Source organism: Mus pahari, chromosome 18, assembly GCF_900095145.1.
Source record: "Mus pahari chromosome 18, PAHARI_EIJ_v1.1, whole genome shotgun sequence".
Classification (NCBI taxonomy): Eukaryota; Metazoa; Chordata; class Mammalia; order Rodentia; family Muridae; genus Mus; species Mus pahari.
The window spans coordinates 9,497,962-9,505,297 of record NC_034607.1 but is presented as its reverse complement, the minus strand read 5'-3'; the positions used below and the strand labels follow the sequence as shown (position 1 = coordinate 9,505,297).

Sequence of the window (7,336 nt, the reverse complement as noted above, 5' to 3'; positions counted from 1 at the left end):
TGTATGCTTAGTTATGATGGACCTTTTAGTTGGAAGCTTTCTCTGGGTGTGGTAGTATATCTTGAGCTCCTGATCTAAGACCCTAGTTATGACAGGCCTCAGAGGAGTCAAGCCCCCCCCCTCTCTCTCTGTGTGTCTGTGTGTGTGTGTGTGTGTGTGTATGGATAAGGGGTACTAGAGCACATGACTTGCCCTCAGGCACAGTGGCACAGTTGTGGGCTGGAAGAAAGATGTGCCTCTGGCAGGATGGATCGTTCCTGCTTCTACTGGTCCCCTCGGGCCCAGTTAGGCCAGATATTGGGGCAGGGAGTGATATCTCACTTTAGAGACTGGTTATAACAGACCTCCTGGGAGTCAAGCTGTTTCTGCCTGTAGGCTTAGTTGGGTGGGTTGGGGAGGTACCTGATCTGCCTCTGCCCACAGTTATGGATTGAAAGGATTGTGGTATTGTTCTATCCTACCAAATTTTAAGATGGTTTATTTATAGTATGACAGAATTGTGTTTTCTAATCTATAGTATCATGTAAAAATGGCAAAGATTCCTATGTAGATCAACCCATTCCAATATGATTTTTAACATAATGTTCAAGAAACAAAATACTAGAAATTACTGTGTATAATTAATTTTGGAGAGCTAAGAGAAGGCATTTAGAAGAATTTGTGATTGCATTAGACCTCTAAGGTCAGCTTATATTGGCATGAAAAGAGAAGAATTAACAAAACTGATAGATGGCCTTTAAGTTAATATCCTAATATCCTAATATTGCCGGGGTCATCCGTCTGGCCTGCAGGGGAGGAAGCAATTTCTGCCAACACTTCCAGATCCTTCAAGACAACCTCATCAGATTCTTCAGATAATGTCTGAAGTAGGATGGGGAAGAGGCTGTCTGTGTGCCAGAACATCTTGCGGGGAGTTTTGATGTAGAGATGGTAGAGCCACTTCAGAACAGCAATCCTGGTCATCATCCCAATGGTTGTGTCACTGAGGTGGCAGTTCAGGACTTGCACAATCCCGTCCAGGTGCAGGGTCACTGGAGCCCTGTCAGTGCTGGCTGAGGTGAAGACATTAATGCCACTTCCAAAGCTGGAGTCACAGGAACCTGGACCTCCACTGGCAGTTCCCCCCTGCTGTGGCAGGGAGTCCTCAGGGTTGGGTTCCATCTGCTTCTGTGCTACTGGCTTTGGCTCATCGGGTTCATCATCCTCAGGGGTGACCAGCTTCATCAAGCTCTGGTTACACACATTGGCTACCTCCTTGATACTTTTCTTGCAGTCATCATAGGGCAAGCATGGCAGGACAGCAGTCAGGATTCCAGAGGAATAGGGCAGCATTACCCTGTCTGCCAGCTGGATGAATTCCCGCATCCAGCACATAGCCGTCAGCTGAATCAGGTCATCTGTAGTCTGACAGTGGATCACAAGGATGTTGGCCATCTCAGCAAACTTCACACTGGATGGGTTCTTCTTAATTTCTTTCAAGAACTCTCCAAGAACCACCTCACACATTTTCTGAATCTCCTTGCCATTGTCACCCAGGATCTGGAAGAGCCCATCCAGGATCTCTGGCAGGTAATCCAGAAGGTTAATGTCTGGCACCAACACCAGAACCAGGATCCAGGAGATGATGATATTCACATATATATTTATATATCATCTATATATCTCTATGTCTATCATATATACATATGCATGTGCTCTTGTGTGAATGTTTGGGGGAAGATATGAACTAACAGTTATTCATACCAAATGTGATACCAATGACAAACCAAAGGAAGAACTCTACCCAAGAGTAGCTTAATGAGCCAATGGGCTTCATTTGGTGACTTATAAAAGTATGAATGCCTTAAAGGCAGATACATCAGCAGCCTGGTTGGCAACTTGAGAGAGCTGCATATCTGGAACTTCCTGTGCAACTTGTGGGCATCTTTCCAATCAGAGAGTCCCCTCTCCACAGTGAGTCTTTCCTAGTTTATATCCTTGGTGAGGGGTCTGACGAATCTTGGACATTTTGTTAACTTTCTGAGTATGGGTGAAATTATTTATTTCATAGTCTTATGAACCTGACTTCTTCTTTTAAGAGGAAATATTCCAATTCATAGGAAGTTGCACAATCCTTACACATGGAAACACTCATACATTCCATTTCAACTATATATGCATCTATATATTCATACATAAGTACATTTAAATATATCATACATTTATAGCCTAAGAAAATAGAACGTAGATATGTATATAACTTGTGGAATATATCTATAAATAAATACTTTTATTTTAACAATATGGAGAATGCATAGAAATAAACTTATACACATATACATAATTATATATATTTCAATCTCATAAGAAACACATCTCTAATACAATATGTATTTGTGCTTACTCCCAGAAATGTACAGTTTCTATAACTCAATCTCCTGCAAACAACCATTGAATACCCACTTTAGAGACACAGGCAAAGTGCAAAATATTCAAGCCTTTCAGATTCTGAACGATTGGCCTTATAATTGTCAATTCCATTCAGTGTGCCTCTCATTTTAGGCAAAATGATTGGTAAATTGATATAATTGATGTTATTCAGCATAAATTGCAATGAACAGAGAATCACCCTTGTGTTGCTCCTGGACTGATTATGGCTGCGACCCATAATCCCAACATAAATATACCACTATGCTGGGCTGTTGCACACCACAAACCAGAACTCATATCGTATTCTTGTAGAAATACCCTGCCTCTGAGACAACCTGGCATTATATCAGCACTTCTCAGATATAAATATCCTTATGAATTAAGGATGTTGTTTAAATATGAGCTTTTGACTACACATTTCTAACAAGTCCCCAAGTATCATAGTTAGGGTTCCTATTTCTGCAATGAAACACTATGACCAAAATGCAAGTTAGGCAGAAAAAGGGTTATAGGGCTTATACTTCTACATCGTAGTACATCTCTAAATGAAGCCAGAAAAGGAACTCCAACAGGACAGGAACCTGAAAGCAGGAACTGATATAGAGGCTGTGGAGGGCTGCTTACTGACTTATTCCTCATGGACTTCTCAGCTTGCTTTTTTATAAGATTTATAAGAAATTTTAGAACCAACAGCCCAGGGGTGGCCCCACCTGAGCTTGGCCCTCTCCCATCAATCACTAAAAGAAAATACATCACTGCCTGATCATATAGAGGCATTTTAACATTTGAGATTACCTCATTTCAGATAATTCTAGTTTGTATGTCAAGGTGATGCAAGGCTAGCCAGCACACCCAGTGGTACTTGCCATGGAACACAATCTGTGTTTTTTCTCTGCATCTTAACTCCCACCAGTATGTCTGACAACATGACCATCTTGATAGAAAGGCTAAGTATCCGTATCCTGCTGAACTGGAAAGCCAATCTCTGTAATACTAAGTTTGCTTCTTCAATGTCCATCCTGTCTTTCAATTGGCCAACTAAAGGATACTGAAGTTAAACAATTCTAGTGAAGGAAATAGTTTAAATTCAATGTTTTTGGGGAAAAGTGAAATTCTATAAAATCGATTTTCTGTTCTTCTAGCCTCCAAATAGACATTTCAGTAAAATATCTACATAAGATATTATATCGATAAATTATGTTTATGTTGCCTTGATAGTTTAATGAAAGGGATATTTGTGTAAATACTCATTAAGGAGTACTAGAGGCTTCACTTAAGACAAGACTGGAACCATGTGTTCAAACTATGTGGAAGGGGATAATACATGCTATATTGAAAAAAAAAAGTGGTTCTTCCAAATTCTTTCTCAGTTAATGAGGATTTGAAAGGCACAAAGAAACTTTCTTAATAGTATATTTTTTAATAGGTACACTGTGATAGGATAGAGACAAAATTTGATATAATTCTATATTTTTGCTAATCTTGATTTGGTCTTATGCTATTTATAGTACAATTACTATATTTGAGTCTTAGGAATATTACACTGAATTATGATTGCACAATAATTGCTGACTCTTTATCTTGGCAAATATCATCAGGGCAAACTGACATTGTCTAATCATCTTAGGCTATAACATGATTAGATAGGGTCTTTATGTACTATATTTACCTGTCGTCAGAGAGAAAGCAGTCATGCTTTACAAACAGGGTTATCTGAAGTGAAGCTGGAAATGGACAGGACTTAATGAACACTGATAATGTGACCAGCATGTTCAGTTTAGTTCTTTGAAGACCACCACAAAAAGTAGCTCTGTCCTTAAATATGATCATGTGAGTCTGAACTGCTTATGTAGTACTTGCCTCCCAGGTGCATGCTCTTTGGCAGTAGCAATCCTGTACTCAAGTGCCCGAAATAATTGCAAAATGACGATCAAGTGTCTAAATCCAAATGTTTACCAACCTCGAATGACAAGAAGAATAGCTTTCCTAGTCATTAGGTTTTTTTTTTTTTTTTTTTTTTTTTTTTTTTTTTTTTTTTTTTTTTTTTTTTTTAAAGCAAAGTGGTTAGCTTGTCTAAATTGAAAAGAACAGAATTATGATATTGCTAATGTGTTTGGACTTTTGCAGGTTTGGAGGATTGGTAATGATATTGAAGGATAATGAGTTTCTGAGAAATAATGCAGAAAATTCTCCAAATAGTTTTCTTTAATAAATGACTTATGGAAGATAGAGAGCCATCTCGTAGTTAAAGTACTTGCTAAGCAAGCCAGACAAGTTAAGTTCAAATCCTGTGATCACATATGAAAGCCAACAGATTGAAGCTATCATGTACAATCCCTGGACACCCCTTCAAGCAGATGTGTTTTTGAGACAGGGGAATCACTGGAAAGTAAAGTGGCAGCTAGCCTGGAATATAGAGAAGGAAACAACATGAGTGATCCTGTGTCAAATAAAGTGGAAGGGGAGGACTGACACATACAGGTATGCAGTGTGCATGTATACGCACATGCACAAACAACACAAACACTCACACAAGCAACAAATGTGACTTCCAGCATGTGGATAAGTCAAATGGATATGAGTTTTGTACAGGCTAATTTTGTGTCAACTTGACACACCCTGGAGTTATCACAGAGAAAGGAGCTTCAGTTGGGAAAATGCCTCCACAAGATCCAGCTGTAAGGCGTTTTCTCAATTAGTGATCAAAGGTGGGGGAGGGGCCCCTTGTGAGTGGTGCCATCTCTGCGCTGGTAGTCTTGAGTTCTATAAGAAAGTAGGCTGAACAAGCCAGGGGAGGCAAGCCAGTAAAGAACATCCCTCCATGGCCTCTGCATCAGCTCCTGCTTCCTGACATGCTTGAGTTTCAGTCCTGACATCCTTTGGTGATTAACAGCAATGTGGAAATGTAACCTGAATAAACCCCTTCCTCCCCAACTTGCTTCTTGGTCGTGATGTTTGTGCAGGAATAGAAACCCTGACTAAGACAAGTTTCCAAACAGGAATTCACTAATTTCATGGTGGCAGCAAGACAATAATCAGTATTTCATAAAGATTGTTATAATTTATTCCATATTTTTTCCACAAGCAAGAGCTACATCGGTTATAACAAAATTGAAACTTACAATTGGTGTCTGAAAATAATAACCTCAGAGAACAGACAGAGGGCACCTAAGAACATAAGTCAGTTGTATTCATAAATTGTAGCATCATGAAGAGAGTATGATTTATAAATAGCAGTAAGTCTGATGCAAACTAAACTGTTGTGAATTGCCACTTCATCCCAGCTTTCATCAAAGCAAAACAGCTTTCATCAAGACTAGAGCAAGTTTTATGATGTATTTGACACAGTGTTGGAGGTCTTTATCATTGCGCAACCATTATGTAACAGGGTATGGAGATTTCTCAAAGAAGTAAATCTGGCACTAGGCTTGGGGTTTCTCCACATAAGTACTCAGTGTCGACATTTCAAAGAAAATCAAATAAGCCTGCTGAGCAGACACCCTCACTATCATGTTTGTTATGTCATTCATCACAATTGCCAAGAAATAGACAGTCTGAATGTATATAAACTGATAAATGAATAGAGAGACCATGATGTAAATACACGGTAGAATAATATTCTATCATAACCACTGTTTTCTTACTATTTGCAATGACATGCACAGAACTAGTGACCTCTATATCAAAGGGAAATAATAATATAACAGGCACAGAAAGACACGTATTATATATTATTCATTTTGAATATAAAAGCACTGGTCTTCTCAAAGTCCAAATAGCCAGGGAAGAATGGAGATTTTTGAGTAAAGATTCATGAGTAGTAGAACATATTTAGAAGTCCAGAGCTTTGGTGCACCATTATATAGTAGTCATTATGTAACACTTGTACACTTTTTTTTCCTTTTTTAAATTGGATATTTTATGTATTTACATTTCAAATGTTATCCCGTTTCCCAGTTTCCCTTCTGTAAATCCCCTATCCCATCACCCTCCCCCTGCTTCTATGAGGGTGCTTCCTCACCCCTCCCCACCCACTCCCACCTCACCACCCTAGCATTCCCCTACACTGAGGTATAGAAGCTTCACACAGAGTCCTCTCCTACCATTGATGCCAGACAAGGCCATCCTCTGCTACATACGCAATTGGAGCCTTGGGTCCCTTCATGTGTATTCTGAGATTAGCTGAAATGCCCAACAAAGGGGAGGGAGAACCTATAGAGACTGTATCCAGAGGTTAGGCAAGGCCCCTGTTTGGGGGATGCTGGCATCCACTCATCTTCAAATTTTTAACCCAGAGTTTCTCCTGTCAAAAGGAAAGAAACAAAGGGACAAAGTGAGGAGCAGAGACCGAAGGAAAGGCCCTCCAGAGACTGTCCAACCTGAGGATCCATCCCACATATAGACATCAAACCCAGATACTATTGAGTATGCCACAAAGTGCTTGCTGACAGGAGCCTGATATAGTTGTCTGAGAGGCTTTGTCAGAGCCTGACAAATACAGAGAAGGATGCTCGCAGTCAACTATTGGACTGAGCATGTGGACCCCAATGGAGAAGTTAGGGGAAGGATGAGGGGCTGAAGGGTTTTGCAACTCCATAGAAAGAACAACAATATCAACCAATCAGACCCCACAGAGCTCCCAGGGCCTAAACCATCAGCACTTATATACTTTTAATAATTAAAACGGACTAGGATGTCTGGCAAGATGGCTCAGCAGTTAATAACACTTGCAGCTATTGCAGAGGCCTGGATTCACATCCACCTCACACAGCTCTAAACCAGTTTCAGGGGATCTGACATCCAATTCTGATTCCCATGGGCATTGTGACTCTATGGTTTAAGAGCTTTTTTATAGAAATGCAGGGAGAAAGAGAGAAGGGAGAGAGAGAGAGAGAGAGAGAGAGAGAGAGAGAGAGAGAGAGAGAGA

The 7,336-nt window shown here is 40.0% G+C and overlaps 1 pseudogene across 1 annotated transcript; it reads right to left on the bottom strand.

Moving 5' to 3' along the window:
* Window positions 1-741: 741 nt before the first annotated feature.
* Window positions 742-1,615, bottom strand: LOC110336038 (annotated as a pseudogene). Its single transcript, XR_002381193.2, has one exon. The product of XR_002381193.2 is annotated as a protein VAC14 homolog pseudogene (transcript).
* Window positions 1,616-7,336: the final 5,721 nt, after the last annotated feature.